The following is a 27,127-nucleotide window of genomic DNA, read 5'->3' as shown; positions in this document are numbered from 1 at the left end:
TTGTGGATAGGATCAGGGTTCTGCAATCCGCTTAGTTACCAACCTCTCTGGTTTTCTGTTGCTTAGCTTGGTCTTGCTTTCCTCCTTGGTGACCCAATCATAACAGGCATGGATGTCTGAAATTTGTGTGGCTCTCCAAGACTTTGAGGACTCCATAAAGATAGGTATCGGCAATGACACCATAGTGAGTGCAATGTTCCCACTTCTCTACCAACTTAAGCAGTTGGTGCTCACTAGAGTTGAGCGACTTTTGGTTTTTTAGGGTCGCGTTTCGTTTCGTGAAACCCGACTTTTCCAAAAGTCGGGTCGAGCAAGATCGTCCGATTATAGGGAAAAGTCGGGGTCGTCCCGAAACACGAAACCCAATGTAAGTCAATGGGGAATAAAAGTCGGCAGTGAGAGGAGGACAGGAAACACACCTACAGTGCCCATTTGAATGCCAAAAGCATCAATTCTTCTTTCTTAAGCTTGTCAACCTTAATTAACTTCATAATACAAGTTACGCACTGAAAAATGGGGGTTATTTGGCTACAAACTGTGGGGAAGGAGGGCTGGCTCCAGGTTTTCATGTGCCCTGGGCGAAAGAGCGCCCCTTTAACACATGCCACAACTCATCATGCTCCGATACGGCAGAGAAATAGCGGTATAGTACAATGAAAAATACCTCACTTTTTACATCTCATGACGAGGCCCATCTATTTCTCCATACAGAATCATTGGTCCCATATAATGTTTGAAACAGTATATGATGAGCTCCACATAATGCTACAGTATATGTTGGTCCCCATGGATGAAGCTCCACTGTCTTATGGGCCCAAATAATGCTCCAAACATAATGGGCCCCATTTCTAATGCTCTAGTGTATAATGGGCCCTGTAAATGCTGCTCCAGTGTCTGATGTCCACCTTTGGAATGTTCCAGTGTATGGTGGGCCCCATCTATCATTCTCCAGAGTATAGTGCTCCCCAAAAATTGCTGTCCCAACATTGAAAACAATCAAATAAGTCTCCTCGCTAGGGAATCCCTGTACTTGTCTGGACAGGTGCTGTAGCTTGCTTAACAGCTCGCCAGCCGTTCTCACGCCCAGTATGGATTACACGTGATTGCACAAAGGTGAGAAAGGGTACCGTATCCCCAGATAACATGTATGGATAGCGTACACATTCAAAATATATGTCTCAGGAGGCAGGCTCAGACGGTGTTAGGCCCAGTATGGATTGCACGTGATTGCACAAAGGTTAGAAAGGGTACCGTATCCCTGGATAACATGTATGGATAGCGTACACATTCAAAATATATGTCTCAGGAGGCAGGCTCAGACGGTGTTAGGCCCAGTATGGATTGCACGTGATTGCACAAAGGTTAGAAAGGGTACCGTATCCCCAGATAACATGTATGGATAGCGTACACATTCAAAATATATGTCTCAGGAGGCAGGCTCAGACGGTGTCAGGCACAGTATGGATTTGACGGCCCAGATTACACAGCGGAGGAGCAGGGAGAGGTAAAGATTGCAAATGCTGGGGCCCTGCCCAAGCAAGGGGGGCCCACTCGTGGGCGTCGGTACTGCCACTGGGCCCCTCATAGTACAGCGGTGTGTCTGACGGCGGGTGTGCACCACCACCGTCAGAGACACTTGATTGCACTATGAGGGACCCTGTGCCAGTGCCCGCGCCCAAGAGTCGGCCTACCCACCTGTCCAGGGCAACGGCACTCGCACGGTGTCGTGCGCTTGGTGGTGACCCCGGCCATGGGGGGGAGGCAGCACAGTTAGGGAGTTTTAGAAAGTGGCATATGTTGATGTTGGACATTCAGCTGATGCAAAAGGCGAAATAGGTGAAGTACCAGGAAGAGGTGGACCAAAGCAAGCCATTTTTCTGTCACCCTATGTGTCATCAGGGGAAGGTGGGACAAAATCCTTGGAAACCCATGCGTGGTTCATTTTAATGAAGGTTAGATCATCCACATTTTGGGTTGACAGACGGGTCCTTTTTTCTGTCAGGATTGATCCAGCTGCACTGAAGACTCTTTCCGATAGCACACTTGCAGCTGGGCAAGCGAGCTCCTGTAAGGCATATTGGGCCAATTCAGGCCAGGTGTCCAGTTTAGCGGCCCAATAGTCAAAGGGGAATGACCTGTGTGGGAGAATATCGATATGGGAGGAAAAGTAGTTTGTAACCATAGTTGACAACTGCTGTCTCCTGTCACTTTCCATCGATGCAGTATTACCAGTTGTGTGAGCGGTATTTGAAAAATCAGTCCACAACATTGTCATGAAACCCCTGTCTCCAACGCCACTTCTGCTGTGTGCACCACGAACACCTCTGCCAAGCTGCCCCCGGCCCGTACGGCTCGTGTGAGAACCATCACCGCTGCTGTGTGCTGGGAATGCCTCAAGCAACCGATTTACCAGAGTTGCTTGTTTATTAGCCAATATTAGGTCAAGGTTCTCCTGTGGCATGATGTTTTGTAATTTGCCTTTATAGCATGGATCCAGGATGCTGGCCAACCAGTAGTCGTCATCGTTCATCATTTTGGCAATGCGGGGGTCCCTTTTTAGGATCCGCAAGGCATAATCTGACATGTGGGCCAATGTTCCCGGTGTCAATGATGCACGGCGAGTGCTGGGTGGAGGAGCACTTTCTGGCAAATCCACATCCCTCCAGTCACGCAAAAACCATGTACCAGACCTTGCCACGCCAACATTTTCACTTGCCCCACGAGATGCATCCTCCTCCCCTAAGTAATCATCCCCATCATCCTCCTCCTCCTCCTCTTCTTCCTCCACCTCGTCCAGGAGAGGTCCCTGAGCAGACAATGGCTGAATGTCATCAAGGATTCCCTCCTCCTCTTCCTCCTCATCAACATTGGCTGCAGATGCCTGCTCCTTAAGGTGCGTCAAAGTTTGCATGAGCAGACGCATAAGTGGGATGTTCATGCTTAGGATGGCGTCGTCTGCGCTTACCAGCCGTGTGCATTCCTCAAAACACTGAAGGACTTTACAAAGGTCTTTCAGCTTCGACCACTGCACACCTGTCAACTCCATGTCTGCTCTCAAAGTGCCTGGCCGTGTATCCTCCCACAAATGCATTATGGCCTGCCTCTGCTCGCACAGCCACTCCACCATGTGCAGGGTGGAGTTCCACCTTGTTGCAATGTCGATAATGAGGCGGTGGTTGGGAAGGTGGAGCAATCGCTGCAGCTTCTGCATACGAACGGAGTGTACAGGCGACCGGCGGATGTGCGCGCACAGTCTTCGCACCTTCTGGAGCAGGGCTGTTAACTCCGGATAATTTTTGAGGAACCACTGCACCACCAGGTTCAAGGTGTGAGCCAAGCAAGGTATGTGGCTGAGTTTTGAAAGGGCTATGGCTGCCACAAAATTACGGCCGTTATCACTAACTACCTTGCCTGCCTCAAGATGTACACTGCCCAGCCATGACTCAGTTTGTCGCTTCAAGTACTCGGCCAGCACCTCGGCGGTGTGTCTGTCGCCCAAACACATCATCTGCAACACAGCCTGCTGACGCTTTCCACTAGCTGCTCGATAGGGGGACACATCGTGTGCAACAGTGGCAGCTGCAGATGGAGTGCTCGTACGACTGCGCTCTGTGGACGAGCTTTCGCTTCTGGAGGAGGTGGAGGAGGAGGAGGGTCGAACGCCTACAGCCAACTGTTTCCTATACCGTTTGCTAGGCAGCACTGTCCCACCACCGCTGTCCCCTGTGGACCCTGCATCCACCACATTAACCCAGTGCGCAGTGATGGACACGTAACGGCCCTGGCCATGCCGACTGGACCATGCATCAGTTGTGAGGTGCACCTTTCCGCTCACTGACTGCTTGAGTGCATGGACAATGCGGTCTTTCACATGATGGTGGAGGGCTGGGATGGCTTTGCGAGAGAAGAAGTGGCGACTGGGTAGGTCATAGCGTGGTACTGCATAGGCCATGAGTTCGCGGAAAGCTGTGCTTTCCACCAACCGAAAGGGCATCATCTCAAACGAGATTAGTTTGGCAATGTGGGCGTTCAAACCCAATGTACGCGGATGAGAGACTGAGTACTTTCTTGACCTACTCATAGTGTCTGGGAGGGTGAGCTGGACTTGAGAGCTGCATATGGTGGAAGTAGCGGTGGACAGGGCGGACTGAGAGAGGGTTGATGATGGTGATGGAGTTGGTGTTCTTTCTGATGGCCTAGAATCAGTATTTCGTTGATATAACAGTGGGATTCCCTGACTGCTGTGGTCTTGCAACGACACCTCAACATTTGCTGCTGTGCTAACCGGTGGGCTTACAGTGGGGGAAACAATGTAGCGTTGCTGACTACCTTCGTTGTGATCAGTTGCACATGTGGCACTTGAGGTTTGGTGTTGTGTCCACGCTTGCAAGTGCATGCTGGTTAAATGTCTAAGCATGCAACTGGTATTCAAATTTTTCAGATTTTTCCCTCGGCTAAAGGTCTTTGCGCACTTCTTACAGATAACCTTGGCCTGATCATGAGGATTTTGTTCAAAAAAGTGCCACACTGCACTCTTCCTACTTTGGCAGACATTTTGCGGCCTAGCACGCTGTGATCTTTTGACCCTCTGGACAAGCTGTCCAGCAACTCTTTTGATGTTTGGAACCTGTCTTTGGAGTGCTCCGGGCCTGCCAGATAACAGCTGTTGCGATGTCGATGTCTGCTGTGGATGCTCCTCATCTGAGCTATTGGAAGCAGCACCCTCTTCCCCCAATGGATGCCAATCTGGGTCAACAACTGGGTCATCCATCACCTCCTCTTCTATGTCATGTGCACCTTCCTCTGTGTCACCGTGTATGGTGGTATAGTGTGCGGGAAGGGGCACCTGAGTCTCATCAGGGTCAGAATCTGGCTCTGTACACTGCGAGGACAATGTAGTGCTCTGAGTGAATGTACCAGCAGAATCATCCATCAGCGGCTGTGCATCAGTGCACTCCATGTCAGATTCATCTTGGCCTGGGTAATTCACCATTTCACTTGATAATCCAGGCATGGTATGTGAAAATCATTACCAGCTGCCAACCCCCGCCCAATTCCACGGCCTCTTCCACCAGCCTTCCTCATTTTTGGTAGAAATGTAGACAAAATCCAACAAACTATATAGTAATGTAAAACAAGGTACAAGGTGTCTATAGGGCAGGGGAGATTTTGAATTTCTGCACACACTTGTGGACAGTGGACACTTTTGGATTGTGTGAGGCCCACTGATATCTGAGCGCTATGTGACAGGCTCGATGGTACTGCTGTGACAAAATTGACTAGAGGATAAGGGAGATTTTGAATATCTGCACACACTTTTGGACACTGGACACTTTTGGATTGTATGAGGCCCACTGATATCTGAGCGCTATGTGACAGGCTCGATGGCACTGCTGTGACAAAAGTGGCTAGAGGATAAGGGAGATTTTGAATATCTGCACACACTTTTGGACACTGGACACTTTTGGATTGTGTGAGGCCCACTGATATCTGAGCGCTATGTGACAGGCTCGATGGCACTGCTGTGACAAAAGTGACTAGAGGATAAGGGAGATTTTGAATATCTGCACACACTTTTGGACACTGGACACTTTTGGATTGTGTGAGGCCCACTGATATCTGAGCGCTATGTGACAGGCTCGATGGCACAGCTGTGACAAAAGTGACTAGAGGATAAGGGAGATTTTGAATTTCTGCACACACTTGTGGACAGTGGACACTTTTGGATTGTGTGAGGCCCACTGATATCTGAGCGCTATGTGACAGGCTCGATGGCACTGCTGTGACAAAAGTGACTAGAGGATAAGGGAGATTTTGAATATCTGCACACACTTTTGGACACTGGACACTTTTGGATTGTGTGAGGCCCACTGATATCTGAGCGCTATGTGACAGGCTCGATGGCACTGCTGTGACAAAAGTGACTAGAGGATAAGGAAGATTTTGAATCTCTGCACACACTTTTGGACACTGGACACTTTTGGATTGTGTGAGGCCCAATGAATATCTGAGCGCTATGTGACAGGCTCAATGGCACAGCTGTGACAAAAGTGACTAGAGGATAAGGGAGATTGGATTGCTTTTAAAAAAGCAGTTTGCGGAGCAGTGGGTAAACAGCAATGCCAGCCTGTCAGGAAGCCTTAGAAGGCAGCCCAACAACCAACACCACTGATACACCACTATATAGCCTCCCCTTGCACTGCACACACAGTGACTGGTGTGTTGTGCAGGCCAAATTGCTAGCAGCAGAAGCAGGTTTTTTTTCTTCTCAGCAGGACAAAAAAAAAAAATTGGGATTGCTTTTAAAAAAGCAGTTTGCGGAGCAGTGGGTAAACAGCAATTCCAGCCTGTCAGGAAGCCTTAAAAGGCAGCCCAACAACCAACACCACTGATACACCACTATATAGCCTCCCCTTGCACTGCACACACAGTGACTGGTGTGTTGTGCAGGCCAAATCGCTAGCAGCAGAAGCAGTTTTTTTGTCTTCTTCCCTGCCTAACGCTCTCCCTACAGAATCAGCAGCAACCTCTCCCTATACTAAGATCGGCAGAAGTAAGATGGCGGTCGGCGTGCACGCCCTTTTATACCCCCTGTGACGCCCACCAAAGCAAGCCAATCACTTGCATGCCCTTCTGAAAGATGGTGGTGACCCGTGCCTATGTCATCACGTTGCCCACAGTGTCCGTGGATCCTGATTGGATGAAAAAGAGCGCAAAACAAACTTTTGAAACGCGACTTTGGCGCGTAAGTCGCCGACCTCGTGGCCGACCTCATCCTAGGGTCGGGTTTCGTTTCATGAAACCCGACTTTGCCAAAAGTCGGCGACTTTTGAATTTTTTCGACCCGTTTCGCTCAACTCTAATTATGACCTGATGACTGAATAGCGAGGGATTATTCCTATATTCACACCTTACTAGTGGATTACTATACCTCTGCTAATTTGCATTTTTGGGGCCTCTTGAACTTATTTGCACTGGCAATATATATACTATTCCTTCATGCTGTCAGTAGTACTGCACTTTTTGTTACACCTAGGTCTCCTTTTGACACTCAGCCATATTACTATTGTATTATCTTGTCTATTTATATATTTGTGATTTATCTAGTAATAAAATAATTATCTGAGGATATAGACTCCTCCTTTTCACATGTTTACAAGTATTGGTGGAGTTTTCTTACGGCTAATGCCATTTGGTGGTTTGAGTGATCTTCTGACCACTATGATAATATGTTTTCTGCCATTGGGATTCTGTATGATTTGTTACGGTGGTCCCATCTATATGCAGGTTGTTCACTAGGTCCCCCATGTGGTTCTGATATTTCTACTCAGCGTTCTTGTGATCATTTTGACCCCACAGGGTGAAATCTTGCTTGGTGCCCAGATCGAGGGAGATTATCAGTGGTCTTGTTTGTCTTTCATTTTCTTATTATCTCTCCCACAGTTGATTTCACCACGCCAAGCTGCTTGCTTATTGCAGATTCAGTCTTCCCAGCCTGGAGCAGAGCTGTAATTTTGATTCTGGTGTCCTTTGACAGCTTTTTGGTCTTCACCATAGTGGAGTTTGGAGTGTGACTGTTTGAGGTTGTGGACAGGTGTCTTTTATACTGAGAGTTAAAACAGGTGCCGCTACTACAGGTAATGAGTGGAGGACAGACAAGCCTCTCAAAGAAAAAGTTACAGGTCTGTGAGAGCCAGAAATCTTGCATGTTTTTCGGTGACCAAATACTTTTTTTCCACTATAACTTGCAAAATAAATCTTGCCAAATCAGACAAGATAATTTTCTGGATTTGTTTTTTCATTTTGACTTTCATAGTTGTGGTCTACCTATGAAGCCAATTACAGGCATCTCTCATCTTTTTAAGTGGGAGAACTTGTACAATTGGTGGCTGACTACATACTTTTTTTCCCCACTGTATATTCCTGCTGGAATAAACAATTCAGACCATGATAAATATGGTGGTGCCACAGGAGGAATTGGAGCTGGAGAAGGAACAAACCCAATTCACACAGTTATCAGGCCTTTCATCCACAAAAGGCTCGGAGGATGGGTTACTGTCCCAGCATTGACCAGGTACCCAACTGTACAGCCAGGGGATAGTTTGGGAGGATAATGATGCTGAGGAGGAGTAACCATGTTCACATCAGGGTGGCACTCAGAACAGCTCACGGGTATTATTGTAGCATTGCTGGGAGGGATACAGAGTACCCCAATTATATACCTTTCATCAATGACTGCCTTTCATTGCCCCTGGACAGCCTGTCACACATGAGCCAGTACATGCTGCATTGCTTGCTTATTGACTGCTGAGTTGCTCATATTGTTACCAGTTCAGATTACTGGGTGGCCGCCCTGTTGGATCCCAGCTACAAGGATAATGTAACAAAATTCCGTCCATTACTGGAAAGAGATCACAATATGCGTGAATACAAGCACACACTGGTAGAAAAACTACTAAAAGCACCTGATAGCTGGGGCTCAGTGCAACAACTGGAAAAACTGCCAACACAGCTAGGGCATCACCAGCAACATAGAAGGTAGGTTAGCATGGCAAAATGTTATGAGTATGCCACTGCATTCAGCACCAACTTGTCATAAGGTCCCTATTAGCAGGAGCCAGAGTTACAGCATGGTGGAAGATTACTTTTCCACAATTCTTCACATACTAACAGATTTTTTTGGCTATCTCATCCTCTGCCTCTTCAACCTACACTGCTACCTTCACTTCCTCCTCCAGTTGGACAGCCGCCCCCCTGGTTGTAACTTGTTAGTTTATTTTGGGTTCACTACTGTATGTTCTTTGAAGTTAGTACTGTAAAAAATAAAAAAGGAAAGTGTTGGATTTCTCGCCCCTTACCTCTTCCAACCATACTGCTGCATCCATATCTTCCTCCACATAAACCTACACCTTGTGGCTCCAGATAGCTCGTTTTAATTTTGTAATTTCTATTTTAAGTGAGCTACATAAAAAAGAAAAAAATGAAAAACAAAAACACAAAAAAATATACTATAATGAAAAAAAGTTGGAATACTCCTCCCTTACCGCTTCCATCCATATCGACACATCCACCTCCTCCACCTGAACCTACACCTCGTGGTTCTAGCTAGCTAGTTTAGTATTGCAAATTGTAGTTTGTTTTAGGACAGTGTCAAGACAAAAATATAAAAAATTACCAAAAAAAACCAAAAAAACAACGCTGTCTACTCTTATGCAACCATGTCTGTGGTAGTACTTTGCCAAAAGTCACTGTGTGTATTCTTTAACACACATCTGTGGGACTGCTGTGCCTTTAGGATGCTGTGCGTAGTCTGCAACCCTGCCTATGAGGTTACTGTGCCCCATTGTCTGGGTGAAAAATTTTTAATCAGCTTTCTCAGGAAAATGTGAAAACATGCTCGGTGTGGGGAAATTTGTTATCGCCTTCTGTTGGTGAAATGTGGAAGCATGCTCTGTGGGTGAAATTTGTTATTAGCTTCTGTGGGGGGACAGAGCCCAAAAGCATTTGTGTACTCTGCAGCCATGTCTGTACAAATAGTGTGCCTAAAAATAAATTTTCTGTTTCTTTGTGACCAGGTCTAATGCTCATTAAAGGACTTAACTACGCATTCCAATTACAGATTATAATTATTTATTATTATAGCGCAATTTATTCCATGGTGCTTTACATGTGAGAAGGGGTATACATAATAAAAAACAAGTACAATAACCTTAATCAGATCCTCTAAATTGTTATGGATGGGTATTCTGTCTTGCAAAATCAGCTGCTTACTAAGTTGAGAATTGGTTAAATTGCTTGACTGCTGCCTTCCTTGGATGTAGTACACGTTTATCAGGATTTTCTGTTACTTTTGTGCACTCTGCAAACTCATATGTGGCCGGTTTGATATTGGATGGCCGACACCACCTCCAGTTCCTTTGTGTTCCACTCGGTCCCCATTTAGTCAAGGATCCACTTTGAACAACAAGAAAAAAAATACGGAGTACAATTCCATTATCCCAAAGTATTCAGGTTCTGTTGTCTGCCTTGAACACTAATTTTTTCAAGAGATACACTTTGGGCCCCTGGGACCCTGAGGCAAGAGCATTGGGGAGGCATTCCAAGGCAAAGGGACTGGGACTGGCAGTAGTAAGCCTCGGGACGGACTGGCAGCTGTGTCATGAATCAAACTACGAGCTTTCCATCTGCGGCTGCTTCTACGCTACTGGAGGTAAAATTTTAGAGCTGTGGGGGAAATGTGAAGACATCTATTAGGCATCGGGATTTTCCCACTGTGCGGGATAGATCACAAGAATTATCTGGTCCTGCAGTCTAATATTCAGATCCGGATGCTGCAATTGCTGCTCAGCACAGATGTTGGTCCCAGCGTCTTGCTCATGCTCGTGGTATATGTTTGGTTACTGCTGGCTCTCCAGCCAAGTCTATGGTAACCAGTGATATACATGTGCAGCCTTGTGCTCTAGAGTCTAAGTCCAGAGATCACCTTACTGAGCATGTCCGTGAGGTGGCGTATTCTCATTGGTGGTTGGACGTTAGCTGCTCTAGTGATGTGGCAGCTCCAGACTGGCCTGTGGTCGATGCCTCAACCAACTGGGCGTGAGTGTTTGGGGTGGAGCCTAGCATTTAAAAGGCTCTCAGTGTCGCATGCGGGCACGCTAGTGTCATTTACATTTGGTGTGTGTGGGTGGATACTCTACCACTCTGTCCACACGTTTGTGTGTCTGTCTTTGCATGAACCTGTACACTTTGGCAGGCAGGTTGCACACTTATGTGGTTTCATACCCATGGCTGAGTCTCCAGTCTGCTACATGCTTTATGTGCTGGTCAGGTACGGGTTCAGCAGCGTCAGGGCTGGGGTAACTAGCCGCTTGACTTAGCATCTGTTTCGTTCTTGTGTGTAGTTAGCACAGTCCAGTTACAGAGCAAGCTCAACCCTTATGCTATACTTCTCTGTGAAGGCGACAGGGTATTGGACCTAGCGTCATGAGAGTTCTTTCTAGTGGCTCAGCATCTGCTTCATTTGTATGTGCAGTTAACACAGTTTAGTTGCAGAGCAAGCCTAATACACGTGCTAACATTCCTGTGATGTGAAAATGGTTTAGCACTTAGTACACTTAGTGCAGTACCTCTCGGTGAAGTAACTGAGCTTAGTATGTTTAAGGTAGCGCTTGCTGTTTTGTTCCGTAATTATACACACTAGCAGCAGGGATCTACTCTGCATGGTGGACCACGGGTTGCGATTGCACTTTATTTTATTTAGTGCAATCTGCCAACATGTTTCAGGATGAAGTTTTTAATAAGATCTTGTGGGGGTACTTTAGACCATGCTCTGTGACTTTTGTAAGAAGATTCTATGATAGTATTTTAGACCTTGCTCTGTGGGTTACATTTGTTATGAGCTTCTGTGGGAGAAATGTATAAACATCCTCTGTGGGTGAAATTTTTCACTTGACTGCTGGTAGGAAGCCTTGTTACGACTTCAAGCTCGATCCAACATCATACTACCAGCTTTTCATCGGCAGCATCTGTAACATACTTTACTGGAGCAGACATTTTTTAGCTCAATTTTTGTGCTGCAATTTGTAGGTGTAAAATTTTTAATCTGCTTTCTCAATGAAATGTGAATACATCCTCTTTGGTTGAAATTTACTGTAATCTTATGCATTGTTCCCCATGCTCTGAGGTTGAAATATTTAAACTTCCTCTGTGGGGGTATTGTGCACAATGCTCTGTGGTTAAAATGTTAAGGGTCCCCCCAAAAAACGTTGCATAATTGTCTAAACCAGACTGGTGCTAAAGGCCCTAATGGTTGCCTGCTATGAAAAGTAATTTTTTTTCAAGGTAAACTCTTCAAGATTTGAGTCCTATTATTTGCAGTACTCAAAGTACTGTAGCATAAATTTTTGAGCATTTGTAGTATTATGCCCCATGTTTTGTGGCTAAAATTTAGTGCAGTCTTGTGTGTGTGGGTGTTGTTCCACATGCTGACATTTTTAAACTTGTTCTTTATGGGTAATGTGTATTATGCTGTTTGGCTAAAATTTTTAATAATCTTATGTGGTGGTATTGTTCCCCAAGCTCTGCAGGTGAAATTATAATCAGCTTCTGTGGGGGTACTATGCCCCATGGTCTGAGGGTGAAGTTTGTAAGCTGTTTCTATGGGGGGATACTCTACCCCATTCTCTGTGGGTGAATTTTTTAACTGGACTGGCTGTAGCAAGCCTCAGTCTCTGTGAGGACACTGTTAAAATTTTTAAGTTATTTATTTATTTTCTATTTTATCATGAATGGGAAAATAACCCATTTAAGTCTTTTTCCTATCCACATTTGTTTGCAGAGCAATTCTCCTGCTCCTACCCCCATTTTTCTTCCTTTTGCAGCCCCCTAGCTCTTACTCTGACCATTTTACAGCCATTTTACAGTACTAAAGTTCGGGTTCCCATTGACTTACTGTATATGGTGTTCAGTGTTCGGGGTCAAGTTCGAACCCCGAATCAGACTTTTTAACAAGTCCAACCAAACCTGGTGAACCCAAACATTCATGATTTTTTCTCATCACTGCTGTTGTTATTAAATACTAAATAAACTTAAAGGCAAAATAAACACATTTACACTAGAAGGATGAAGGAGACCCTCATGATAAAGGTGGGGGCAGCAGAGGTGGCAAATAATGATGCAAGCAGCTACTAGCAACCTACAAATTCATGGAAGGGGTACCTGCCTATTATTAAAAATGCACACAGATGAGGTTTGCATACCATGCCAGTCACATGGGTACATATGATGTACATTGTCAGGCTTACAGCCTATTGATGATTCCCATACTATTAGATCAGGCGGGTTGTCCTGCACTATATAAGTGCACCCCACGAGGACAGGTACCTCAGTTCACCAGGATAAAAATTAAGGCCTGGCTGCATCCTGCATAAAAATAAAAAATGTGCAGTAAAGAGAGGAAAAATAATGTTAAAATAAAATACATTATATGAGGAATTGGAGGTATTGATTGATATTTTAAATATGCTTATTTCCAAGTCCCTACACTAAAATTAAAACCTACTCATAAAGAAATTACAAAAATTAAAAAAAAATCACAGAAAAGTAGCTAACAGAAAAGTAGCTACCTTACCAACACCAAGTCAGAAAACAATTGCTAGCAGGATGCAGCAGACACACATGTTAAAGGAATGGGCAGCACATTTCATTTTCAATGTCAGTATTCATTCTATTCACTGTGTTCTATAGTAATTTTAAGAAAAGTATAACAAAAAAATCCAAAATTGAAAATTTTTAGAAAAGAAAATATAGCATCATCTTTTGTATCTGGAGCACAAAAATGATGTTTCATTAAGCCATGTAGACACAACTGCTGGTGGTTCTGAGGGCTTGGGGTACCTGAAATGTTCCCTTTTAAAAAAAAAAGTAACACGTGTATGTTATCGGAAAAATTTACTTTTTTTCTGCACCAAGACTGACCTTTCAATTTCAAAATTTTCAGTTTGTAGGTAAAATCTATATTTGTAAATAAATAATTAAAATTTGCGCTTAATAATGAACCCCTTTAGCTTCTAGTGAACTAAAAAATACACACAAATGAATTGGATTGCTCCAAGTTAGGTAGTTATTACCTTAGGTGTAATCTGAGTGGATGTCTAGACTCCAGAGGACCAGTAAAGAGCACGGTATATCTTGATGTGAAGTCAGATTGAGAAAAAGGAGGGAGGAGCAGGAGGTAGAGCTCCACCCTCCTCATATCCCCTCCCTTCCATATGGAATATTTTAGAAAACAATCATCATGTCCTATCTCAGAAATGTATAAATCGTTCTTCCAGAAAGATAGATTTTACCTGTGAATTGAGAATTTTGAGAATAAATAATCAGCTCTGGATTAGAAAGAAGCTGATTTATCTCACAATTTGCACAATTTCCACATTTCAGGTGTACCACTGATCTATAAAATAAACATGAAATCTTTAAGGATTGCTACATCTTTAATTCAATAAAATGAACTTCCCTTTTATCAATATCTCTGATACAAACTTATGTTTCTCCATGGTAACATAATATAAACCAAAAATATGTAGTTTGATTTTGCAGTCATACTCCTTGCCAGGTATTCTTTCTCTTGTTAACCTACAAAACATAATGAAGTTTAACAGCATAAAAGTGGCTGGCTGGATGGAAGGAAGTATATGTGTATGATAGGACTACTCAGAATATTGTAGTAGTTTGTATCTGTAGGTTTCTTATTTTTTTATTTGATAGGCTGTGTAATTAACAGTACGTAAGGTGAAAGTTGATTTTTAGCATGTGCGGTGATCAATTTTGGCAATCAGGCATGTGCTTTAAGAAATACAATGCACTGGTAAGAATAATAGATTTATTACGATTAAACACTTTTAGGCTATGTGCCCACGTATGCAGAAAATTTCTGCTAGAAAACTGGACTCCTTCTCAGAAAACATGCGCATTTTTTGCATGTTTTCCGCGCATTTTGATGCATTTTTTTCCGCAAGTCCCCAGACACATAGAAAATAGCTAAAAACGCGGAATTTTCCGCAAAATTAATGAGCACGCTGCGTTTTTTTACCGCGAAGCGTTTTTTTTTGCAGAAAAAAATGCATCAATATGCACAAAAAGTGCAAAATGCATTAAAGTGAATGGGATGCTTCTTTTGAGCGATTTTTAAGCGTTTTTGCAGGTAGAAATGCTTAAAAAATGCAAAAACAACGCTTACATGGACGCAAAGCCTTAAAGTTTAATCTCAATCTCTGTTCGCCAAGCCTGATTGACAGCTCCTCAGGGTCCTTCCTCCCTGCTTCTGAAATTTCACATTGCTCAGTACAAACTACAGCTGTCATTTATGCTCAATGAATGAGGTTTGAACTCACTTGAAATCATGTGCTCTCTCACTCTCTAGCTATTATCTTGCATGGCAAGATGCAAAATGTTTGTTAATGTTTCTCAAGTCATTAAAATTGATACATACAGTTTTTAGATCTGTCTCAGAACAAACTGCATACAGCCTATTGTATACATATTTTAGACCAGATGAGGCTCGTGTAATTACTGATAATCCATGTTACAGTATAATAACTGAATGGTACTGATAGTAAAATTAGTATTCTATGAGTTCAGTTAGAGCTGAGATCTATGCATTAATATATGCAGTTTGTGAAATCTTGTGACAGGTCTGCTTGACTCAAAAGTGGAAAATTTCCAGGCACTGTAAAGATCAAAATAATATATATCACAGTCAGAATTGAACTTTGACACTTGGTAGCAAATTACAGCTGCACTCTGAAATACTATAATATGTAAACATTGAATATATGAAATTGGAACCTCATTACTAATCTAGGTCCAAGCAAAGGTGTAATCCATGTTGCTGGTTCATGGGCTCACACAAGTTGGCCAATTTGTGTTCTAAGTATCTTCATTTTCTAACATGTTTTCTACAGCAGTGATGCAGTTCCAATTTCATATATTCAAAGTTTTCATATTATAACTTTTCAGAGATGAGCTTTTTCTATATTTTTAGGCACTTGCTATGCTGTCTTTTAAGAAAATAGATTTCAACACTATAGTTAAACCAAATATGCAAAAAGTCTGGTTCTAGTTAAAAAAAATCGACCTTTATTAATGATGGTGATAATTTGTGTCTAACAACTTGGCATTTATTGAAAATAAAGGAACAGATGGTCTGAGCATGATATCCCAACACATCATGCAGTAGATAGCTAAAAATGTTCATAAAATATTTATAGAAAAAATTGACTCATTTTAGCGCTAAATGTATAATTTCTTACTTCCTGGCAGAAATACAAATGGAGAATGCTATAGTAGCAATGTAATAATTCACTCACAAGCACATGTAAAATTATCACATTGCCTCTGAATAATACTTTTTCTTTACTGCTAACTAGTAATAATCGGGGAAAAAAGCTTGTCTCAATATGAAGTATAAGCTACAACCAATAAAAATGATTTTAATTGTAGTTGTACCTGATTGAATTAATAAGATCAAAGTGGTAGTTGATTAAAATTGCAAAACAAGTGGGACAATCACAACTTTCTTCTTTAAAAAAATAATCATAGCAGGACTTCTATTGTTATGCCCCCTTGTAATCAGCCATCTGCTTGAACACTGCCTTGTGACTGGTTTTCCATGATAGCTACTATGGAGAAAATAAAATACAGTTGTGTGAAAAAGTGTTTACCTCTTTCCCGATTTTCTATTCTTTTGCACGTTTGTCATGCTTAACCCCTTAACAACCGCCGATACGCCTTTTAACGGCGGTAATTAAGAGTACTTAAACCACAGCACCATTAAATAGCGCCCTCCAGTGTTGGTTTTTTTCAGGGGTCTCGGCTGCCAGGGGTAGGGTCCCCGATCCCCCCTGTACCTCCCGGTGGTACTGGATTCCCTCCCGGTGGTCCTCTGTCCCGCCGGCATCCTCCGGTGGGCACCACCATCTTGGATCCGGAAGAAAATTGCAGGCGCATGCGCAGTGCGCCCGCCGCGAATCTGCCGGCTGGCAGATTCCATTCATTCATTTTGATCACTATGATAAACTATCATAGTGATCAAAATAAAAAAATAGTAAATAACCCCCTCGTTTATCACCCCCTTAGTTAGGCAAATGTAATGAAATAAAGAAAATATTTTTTTTTTATTTTTCCATTAGAGTTAGGGTTAGGGCTAGGGCTAGGGTTAGGGCTACGGTTAGGGTTAGGGCTAGGTATAGGGCTAGGGTGAGGGCTAGGGTTAGGGCTAGGGTTAGGGTTGGAATTAGGGTTAGGGCTAGGGTTAAGTCTAGGGTTAGGACTAGAATTAGGGTAAGGGTTGGAATTAGGGTTAGGGTTGGAATTAGGGTTAAGGGCTAGGGTTAGGGTTAGAATTAGGGTTAGGGTGCATTAAGATTAGGGTTAGAATTAGGATTAGGGTTGGGATTAGGGTTAGGGGTTTGTTGGGATTAGGGTTGGAGCAAGAATTGAGGGGTTTCCACTATTTACCAACATTGGGGGTCTAATTTCTCCTGTTACCCTTGGAAAAATAAAAAAATTGGGGGCTAAAAAAATCACTTTTGTGGAAAACAAAAAGACATTTTTATTTTCACCGCTCTACGTTATAAACTTCTGTGAAGCACTTTGGGGTTCAAAGTGCTCACCACACACCTAAATAAGCTCCTTGGGGGGTCTAGTTTCCAAAATGGGGTAACTTGTGGGGGGTTTATACTGTTTAGGCACATCAGGGGTTCTGCAAACGCAACATGACGCCGGCAGACCATTCCATCAAAGCATGCATTCCAAAATGGCACTCATTCTCTTCCAAGCTCTCCCATGTGCCCAAACAGTAGTTCCCCACCACAAATGGGGGATTAACGTACTCAGGACAAATTGCACAACAACTTTTATGGTCCAATTTCTCCTGTTACCCTTTGGAAAATAAAAAAGAGCTAGCTAAAAATCATTTTTGAGGAAAAAAATGATTTTTTATTTTCACGGCTCTGCGTTTATAAACTTCTGTGAAGCACTTGGGGGTTCAAAGTGCTCACCACATATCTAGATAAGCTCCTTCGGGGGTCTAGTTTCCAAGATGGGGTCAATTGTGGGGGGTTTATACTTTTTAGGCACATCAAGGGCTCTGCAAACGCAACATGACACCCGCAGACCATTCCATCAAAGTCTGAATTCCAAAATGGCACTCCTTCCCTTTCAAGCTCTCCCATGCGCCCAAACAGTGGTTTCCCCCCACATATGGGGTATCAGCGTACTCAGGACACATTGCACAACTTTTGTGGTCAAATTTCTCCTGTTACCCTAAGGAAAATAAAAAATAATGGGATAAAAATCATTTTTGAGGAAAAAAAAATGATTTTTAATTTTCACTGCTCTGCATCTATAAACTTCTGTGAAGCACTTGGGGGTTCAAAGTGCTCACCACATATCTAAATAAGCTCCTTCGGGGGTCAGTTTCCAAAATGGGGTCACTTGTGGGGGGTTTATACTGTTTAGGCACATCAGTTGCTCTGCAAACGCAACTTGACGCCTGCAGACCATTCCATCAAAGTCTGCATTACAAAATGGCAGTCCTTCCTTTCCGAACTCTCCCATGCACCCAAACAGTGGTTCCCTCCCACATATGGGGTATCATCGTACTCAGGACAACTTGCACAACAACTTTTATGACCCAATTTCTCCTGTTACCCTTGAGAAAATAAAACATAGCGGGCTAAATTATCATTTTTGAGGAAAAAAAAGTGATTATTTTATTTTCACTGCTCTGCGTTATAAACTTCTGTGAAGCACTTGAGGGTTCAAAGTGCTCACCACACATCTAGATAAGTTCCTTAAGGGGTCTAGTTTCCAAAATAGTGTCACTTGTGGGGTTTTTTCACTGTTTAGGCACACCAGGGGCTCTTCAAAAGCGACATGGAGTCCAATCTCAATTCCAGCCAATTCGGCATTGAAAAAGTCAAACGGTACTGCTTCCCTTCTGAGCTATGCACCCAAACAGTGGTTTACCCCAACATATGGGGTATGAGCGTACTCTGGACAAATCGCACAACAACTGTGGGGGTATGATTTCTCCTGTTACCCTTGTAAAAATAAAAATTTGGGGGTGAAATGATCATTTTTGTGGAAAAAAATGATTTTTTATTTTCACAGCTCTATGTTATAAACTTCTGTGAAGCACTTGAAGGTTCAAAGTGCTCTCCACACATCTAGAAAAGTTCCTTAATGGGTCTAGTTTCCAAAATGGGGTCACTTGATGGGGGTTTCCACTGTTTAGGAACATCAGGGGCTCTCCGAACGCAATATGGCATCCGATCTCAATTCCAGCCAATTCTGCGTTGAAAAAGTCAAACGGCGCTCCCTTCCTTGCGAGCTCTGCCGTGCGCTGAAAAAGTGGTTTACCCCCACATTTTGGGTAACAGCGTATTCAGGAGAAATTGCACAACAAATTTTGTGGTTCATTTTCTTTTTTAACACTTGTGAAAATAAAAAAAGAAAAGTAAATTTTTTGCAAAAAAAAGTTAAATGTTAATTTTTTCCTTCCACATTGCTTTAGTTCCTGTGAAGCACCTAAAGGGTTAATAAACTTCTTGAATGTGGTTTTGAGCATCTTGAGAGGTCTCGTTTTTAGAATGGTGTCACTTTTGGGTATTTTCTGTCATGTACACCCTTCAGAATGACTTTAAATATGATGTGGTCCCTAAAAAAATGGTTTTGTAAATTTTGTTGTGAAAATGAGAAATCACTAGTCAACTTTTAACCCTTATAACTTCCTAACAAAATAAAATTTTGTTTTCAAAATTGTGCTGATGTAAAGTAGACATGTGGGAAATATCATTTATTAAGAAATTTGTGTGATACATCTCTCTGATTTAAGGGCATAAAAATGTAAAATTTTAAAATTGCAAAATGTTCAAAATTTTCGACATATTTCCATTTTTTTCATAAATAAAAACAAGACATATTGAAGAAATTTTACCACTATCATGAAGTACAATATGTCATAAAAAAAACAGTCTCAGAATCAGCGGGATCCGTTAAAGCGTTCCAGAGTTATAACCTCATAAACTGACAGTGGTCAGAATTGTAAAAATTGGCCTGGTCATTAAGCTGCAAACTGGCTCTGTCACTAAGGGGTTAAATGTTTTAGATCATCAAACAAATTTAAATATTAGACAAAGATAAAACATGTAAACACAAAATGCAGTTTTTAAATTAAGGTCTTTATTATAAAAAAAATCCAAACCTACAGAGCTCTGTGTGAAAAAGTGATGGGACATTAATTAACTGTGTTTTATCATAACTTTGGGAAGCTGCATTCACATCTCATACTGTACATGTACTCTGTCCAGAAAATTAAAGAGCATTCAAGCAGACTAATGCATCATCCTTATACTAACAAAAAAATGTTTTTTTTAATAGAGATGAGCGAGCACTAAAATGCTCGGATGCTCATTACCCAAGTTGAGCAATCCCTAATGCTTGAATGCTCATTTCAAGTAATGAGTATAAAGGGAATCAAGTGTAAATCTAAGTATACCATACAAACAGGTCTGGGGACACTGAAAAGATTGAAATTGATGGACAAAGTGCTGAATAGAAGGAGAACAGCATGGGGAAAATACCTGGAAACATCCCAGCTCCACTTTAAGGATTGACAATAAAACATTCCAAATCAATGCGAAATTGCATTATACAGTAAAAAAGTTAAAAAGCATTTTTTTATGTATAATGACTTGCACATGAAGCAAAATTTAAAAAGGATTTCAAAAAATTATGATTTAAGCAAACCAAAAAAGATTTTTTTATTTAAAAAATAGGAAATTTCAGTGTAATTTATGAAGGTATCAAGACCTGCCAACAATTAGGGACTCACATACACCCTGTATTAACCCTGCTGTTCTGTTCGGGTCACAGTGACCCGCAAGAGATTTTGTGTGGCCAGTAGATATTTTCTAAAACTTGAGGTTACTTGACTTTTCCTCATTTGGGGGGACCTACTGTATCTACTAGGATTTATTTTGTGTGTGTTTACTTTTTGCTACACGCCGATTTGTACACTTGTCGTGTTCGGGTCATAGTGACCCGTAATCATTTTTTGCAGCTGTGAGGCCATATTTTCAGTGAAATAAAGGAGTTATAACCTCAGTTGGGTCTATTTATTGCATCTACTATTGTATATAAATTTATTTATTTCCTAAATTATTTCAATGGGGTTGTACACGCTCTCTGCCGGGTGTATGCATTGAGATCTGCGCACCATAAAAATGGCTTTATATTGATTATTTTTGGTGCGCAGTCTATACTAAAATGTAGAGCGCATCCAGAGAGATCACTAGGTGTGCACTACACATGTATATTCTGGACAGAACGGACTGCGCAGAACACGCTGTGTAAGAGGGCCTTATTTTGTAAAGCTGAGCTCTAAAGGCATCCAAATGATTTTTTATTGCTAAGTAAGTCTGTCTTCCTGGCTTATCTCCTTGTTTTCAGAAGGGTTCCTATCTTCTCTGATCTTATCAGTACACATATGCTAGCACACTAAAGGGGGTTTTACACATAGCGATATCGCTAGCAATATCGCTAAAGCGATTTTGTGACGTTATAGCGATATTGCTAGCGATATCGCTATGTGTGATACTTACCTCCGACTGGCTCCCTCCCTGTCTGTCGCTGATCACACGAGATCGGTCAGGTGTCATGTCGGACGCTGTTCACACCACTGCGTCCGGCAGGCAGAGGTAGTTCCACCTCCAGCCACTATAGCCTCAGTGGCGCCGGCTTGATCTTCAGGCTCTCGGGGGTTAATCCTGCTGGAGACCAGGTTGGATGGTTAGTCACGCCCACAGTCTTTAAATAGTCATGCTGGCCTATGGGCGTCGCCGATTATAGCTTGTGTTTCATACCAAGTGGTTCCGGTCTGGAGTGGAGGTGTTGCAGAGAGAGAGAGATTCGTGTCTGGTGGCGTATGATCCGTTGTTTTCCTTTCTCCTTCCCATATTTGTGTTTAGTTGTGCCCTGTTCACATTACTGTATATTCCTGTGTGTGTGCGGCGCAGTGCAGTTTAAGTTCTCCCTGTCTGTCATATTTGTGTGGGGGCTTTGGTGTTGTGACTCCTCACTGGGTGGAGGGTTAAGTGCAGGGCTGAGTAGGAGATAAGGAAAGGGTGGAGGCTCAGGCATTTGCACCATCAGCAAAAACCCTGGGTTGAGGGTCAGACAGGGTTTCCCCTAGTTATAGGGACATCACAGGGGCCCTGGGAGTTACAGCCTTAGTTGAACTAAGCCCCCCGTGACATTATAATCGGCTCCCATTTTTTCAGGAGTCCATGGATCCATTAGAGTCCATAACCCGCCAGTTGGCGGCGCTGTCCATACAGGTCTCCGAGTTGAAAGGGGCAGTTCAGAAGCAGGTCCTGGTAGTAGCGAAGGTGCAAACGGCATCTGCAGGTATCGGTGCAGAGCCGAAGTTTCCGCTGCCAGAACGATTTTCAGGGGATCGCAGCAAATTTGTTGTATTTCGGGAGGCCTGCAAGTTATACTTCCGCATGCGGCCAATCTCCTCAGGTAATGAGGCCCAGCGGGTAGGGCTAGTGTTGTCATTACTGAGTGGTGACCCCCAAGCATGGGCATTTTCTTTACCAGCTGACTCTGCTACATTTCATTCTGTTGATAATGTTTTTTCTGCCTTCGGGCTCATTTACGATGATCCTGACCGTCTGGCTCTAGCGGAATCTAAAATCCGCGCCCTCCGCCAGGGGGAGCGCTTGGCAGAGGACTATTGTTCGGAATTTCGCCGCTGGGCCGTAGACACACAGTGGAATGACCCAGTCCTGCGGAGCCAGTTTATTCATGGGGTATCAGGGAGGGTTAAACAAGCCCTCCTGATGTATGAGACTCCGGCATCGTTGGAGTCTGCCATGAGTTTGGTGATACGTATTGATCGCCGTTTTTGTCAGCGGGCACAGGAGACGCTACCTCTGGGGGAAAGCAGAGGTGCAAGTGTGGTTGAAGTTGATGAGTTCCCTGAACCTATGCAGATTGCTGGCGTGGCACAGGTTAAGCGTCGCGCTCCGGGATTCCGGAAGCCCGGAGCATGTTTCTACTGTGGTAAAAGTGGTCATTATGTTAACGTTTGCCCGGTACTACCTAAGAGGGTCACATCGGTGGAAAACTGTTAAGCTCAGAGGGTAAGGAGGAGACCCAACTGAGCGTATGCATATCCTCCATGATGGTATCTCAATGTATGCTCCCTGCCAAGGTTATTATCGCGGGCAGAGAGCTACCGATATCAGTATTTGTGGATAGCGGTTCCGCCACCAATCTCATAGATGAGAAGTTTGCACACACCGCCGGGTTTAAGATCGAAAAACTTCCTCACCCCATACAAGTGGTGACCATTAATGCTGTTCCCCTCCCTCAAGGGGAGATTACGGAGTTTGTGGCAGAGGTGAAACTCCACATTGGGGTCCTACATTCTGAGTCGGTTACATGTAGGGTCCTCCGTAATCTCCCAGCACAAATGGTCCTGGGTTTTCCATGGTTGTCCAGGCACAACCCGGTAATTGATTGGACAACTCAGGACATAGTACAATGGAGTGGTTTCTGCCAAGACAATTGCTTGGCCACATGTGTGTCCGCCGTGACGCCCAGCCTGCCGGAGGCTTTGCAGGATTTCGCGGATGTTTTCTCTGAGAAGGGTTGCTCAGAACTGCCTCCACATAGAGCCTATGACTGTGCGAATAGGTTAAAACCCGGGGCCAAATTACCTAAGGCCAGGATGTTTAATATTTCTGGTCCTGAGAGACAAGCTCTGAAAGACTACATCGCGGAGAGTCTGAGCAAAGGACACATCCGGCCTTCGTCCTCGCCTGTAGCTGCGGGGTTTTTCTTCATTAAGAAGAAAGATGGGGGGTTACGCCCATGTCTGGATTTCCGAGAGTTAAACCAGATTACTATCCGTGATCCCTACCCAATGCCGTTAATCCCAGATTTGTTCAACCAGGTAGTGGGGGCGAAATGGTTTTCCAAGCTGGACCTCAGGGGGGCGTATAACCTCATAAGGGTCCGTCAGGGGGATGAGTGGAAGACGGCGTTTAACACTCCTGAGGGTCATTTTGAGAGTCTGGTTATGCCGTTTGGCTTGACCACCGTGCCTGCCGTTTTCCAACATTTTATTAATGATGTATTTGCTCATATCCTGGGGAGATTTGTGATTGTATACCTGGATGATATCCTCATTTATTCTAGCGATCGGGACACTCATTTGGAGCATGTCAGGCAGGTGTTACAGTTGCTCCGGGAGAACCAGCTCTATGCTAAGCTGGAAAAATGTTTATTTTTTGTCCAGGAGTTGCCCTTTTTAGGATATATTGTGTCCGCAGCCGGGTTTAAAATGGACACCGCTAAGGTGCAAGCGGTGCTGCAATGGGAGAGGCCGGAGAGTCTGAAAGCACTCCAGCGGTTCCTTGGGTTTGCCAATTATTATAGGAAATTTATAAAACACTTTTCGACTATCGCCAAACCGCTCACAGACATGACAAAAAAGGGTGCCGATCTAGCGAACTGGCCTGAGGTGGCTATACGTGCATTTGAGCGTCTGAAGAATAGTTTTGCTTCAGCCCCCATTCTGGTGCAACCAGACGTGTCTAAACCTTTTGTGGTGGAGGTTGATGCGTCGGAGGTGGGAGTGGGGGCAGTACTGTCTCAAGGCTCGTCCTTGAGCGAGATGCATCCATGCGCCTACTTCTCCAAGAAGCTGTCGCCGGCCGAACGGAATTATGATATCGGCAACAGGGAGTTGTTGGCCATCAAATTGGCTTTTGAGGAATGGCGACACTTCTTGGAGGGGGCGGCTCACCAGGTCACAGTCATCACCGACCATAAGAATCTGCTCTATCTGGAGTGGGCCAAGCATCTGTCTCCTAGGCAGGCCCGCTGGGCATTTTTTTTTACTCGTTTCAATTTTCTTGTGACTTACCGTCCCGGGGCTAAAAACACCAAGGCGGATGCTTTGTCTAGGTGTTTTCCGGGGGGAGAACCTCAGGAAGAGCCGGTACCCATCCTCCAGAAAGGGGTAGTGGTCTCTGCTCTCACGACGGAGGTAGAGGCGGAGATTGCCGAGGCCCAAGAGGAGGTACCACCAGGACTTCCCGCCAACAAATCATTTGTACCCCTGCATCTTCGGCTTAAGCTGTTGAAGGAACACCACGACTCGGTACTGGCTGGTCATCCAGGGGTGAGGGGCACCTTAGAGCTGGTATCGCGTCGTTTCTGGTGGCCCAAAATCCGGCAGGACGTGGTCTCATACGTGGCAGCTTGCATCACGTGCGCTAGGGCTAAGTCACCCCGTACCCGTCCTGCTGGCACGCTACAGCCCCTGGGGGTACCCAATAGGCCATGGACAGAAATCTCCATGGATTTCATCACTGACATGCCAGCCTCGGCGGGGAACACGGTCATCATGGTGGTGGTTGACCGTTTTTCAAAGATGGCGCATTTTGTGGCGTTGTCTTCATTGCCCAATGCTAAGACATTGGCTCAGGTATTTGTGAAGGAGGTGGTCAGACTCCACGGAGTACCGTCGGACATAGTATCTGATAGGGGTACGCAATTTGTGGCGAGGTTTTGGAAAGCTTTTTGCTCACGTTTGGGGATCAAGTTGTCACATTCATCGGCGTTTCATCCACAGTCTAATGGACAAACTGAGCGCATGAACCAAAATCTAGAACAGTATTTACGATGCTTTGTGTCCGACAACCAGGAGGAGTGGTCTACTTTCCTTCCTCTGGCCGAATTCGCGTTAAATAATCACCGCCAAGAGTCATCGGGAGAGTCTCCATTATTTTGTGTGTACGGTCAACATCCTCAGTTTTGTACCTTACGTCAGGGTGACTCGGGGGGTGTCCCGGAGGAGGATCAGCTAGGAGCCCAATTGTCATCAGTCTGGAGGCGGGTGAAACAGCGTTTGTTGAGCATGAGTGCCAGGTACAAACGGGTGGCTGACAGTAGACGCATGCCAGGTCCGGACCTGTGTGTGGGTGAATGGGTGTGGTTAGCTACGAAGAACATAAAACTCAAAATTCCATCTTTAAAACTGGGTCCAAGGTTTATTGGGCCTTTTTGGATTTCTGCCATCATTAACCCAGTGGCTTATCGGTTGGAACTTCCCGCGGTGTACAAGATACACAACGTGTTTCACAGGGCTTTATTGAAAAAGGTGGTAGGCTTGGTGGACACGACGCCGATGCCACCTCCAGTCATGGTGGATGGCGATTTAGAGTTTGAGGTCGCCAAGGTAGTGGACTCTCGAGTAGTATGCCGTACTCTTCAGTATTTTGTGCACTGGCGGGGGTATGGTCCGGAGGAGAGGTCTGGGGTTCCAGCCTCAGACATACATGCGGATCGGCTGGTCAGTTCTTTTCACTGTCGTCATCCGGACAAGCCGGGTCCTATGAGTCTTGAGGGTCCGGAGGTCCCTCGTAGAAGACGGGGTAATGTCATGTCGGATGCTGTTCACACCACTGCGTCCGGCAGGCAGAGGTAGTTCCACCTCCAGCCACTATAGCCTCAGTGGCGCCGGCTTGATCTTCAGGCTCTCGGGGGTTAATCCTGCTGGAGACCAGGTTGGATGGTTAGTCACGCCCACAGTCTTTAAATAGTCATGCTGGCATATGGGCGTCGCCGATTATAGCTTGTGTTTCATACCAAGTGGTTCCGGTCTGGAGTGGAGGTGATGCAGAGAGAGAGAGATTCGTGTCTGGTGGCGTATGATCCGTTGTTTTCCTTTCTCCTTCCCATATTTGTGTTTAGTTGTGCCCTGTTCACATTACTGTATATTCCTGTGTGTGTGCGGCGCAGTGCAGTTTAAGTTCTCTCTGTCTGTCATATTTGTGTGGGGGCTTTGGTGTTGTGACTCCTCACTGGGTGGAGGGTGGAGGGTTAAGTGCAGGGCTGAGTAGGAGATAAGGAAAGGGTGGAGGCTCAGGCATTTGCACCATCAGCAAAAACCCTGGGTTGAGGGTCAGACAGGGTTTCCCCTAGTTATAGGGACATCACAGGGGCCCTGGGAGTTACAGCCTTAGTTGAACTGAGCCCCCCGAGACATCAGGTCCATTTCTCATCGGGAGCTTCCTGCTGGGCTTCCTGTGGCGCCGACGAGCGACTCGTGGACGCGGGCGGGCGGACATCAGGATCGCCGCGTCTGAAAGGTAAGTTTTTGAAGCTGGTTGTTTTTTTTCTCAGTTTTTATTATTATTGGAAAATCACTGGTTAGGCCATATATTGAGGAAAGAAAGGTCACACCCAGAATGGAAGGAGCAGCAGGCCTTGTACAGAGCATCCAGCAACATGCTCAGGAAAGTAAAACAATGACCTCCACAAGCAATTCTACCCCCATGGCTTCTACCAGCGGTGCTTCAAGAATAAAAAGAAAAAGGTGCAGCTATTGCCCTTATTCTTGTGATAATAAAACAAGTATTACATGTTCTAGATGCAAAAAATTCTTATGCAAAGCCCATGTTTATTGTTCTTCATGCAAGAATACATAAAGTAATATTACCATGTAAATATGTTCAAATTGAAGTGTTTATTATCTTTAATTTTTTTT

Source organism: Dendrobates tinctorius, unplaced genomic scaffold, assembly GCF_039654945.1.
Source record: "Dendrobates tinctorius isolate UK_male_01 unplaced genomic scaffold, ASM3965494v1 ptg000133l, whole genome shotgun sequence".
Classification (NCBI taxonomy): Eukaryota; Metazoa; Chordata; class Amphibia; order Anura; family Dendrobatidae; genus Dendrobates; species Dendrobates tinctorius.
Note: the sequence above shows the minus strand (reverse complement) of the source record.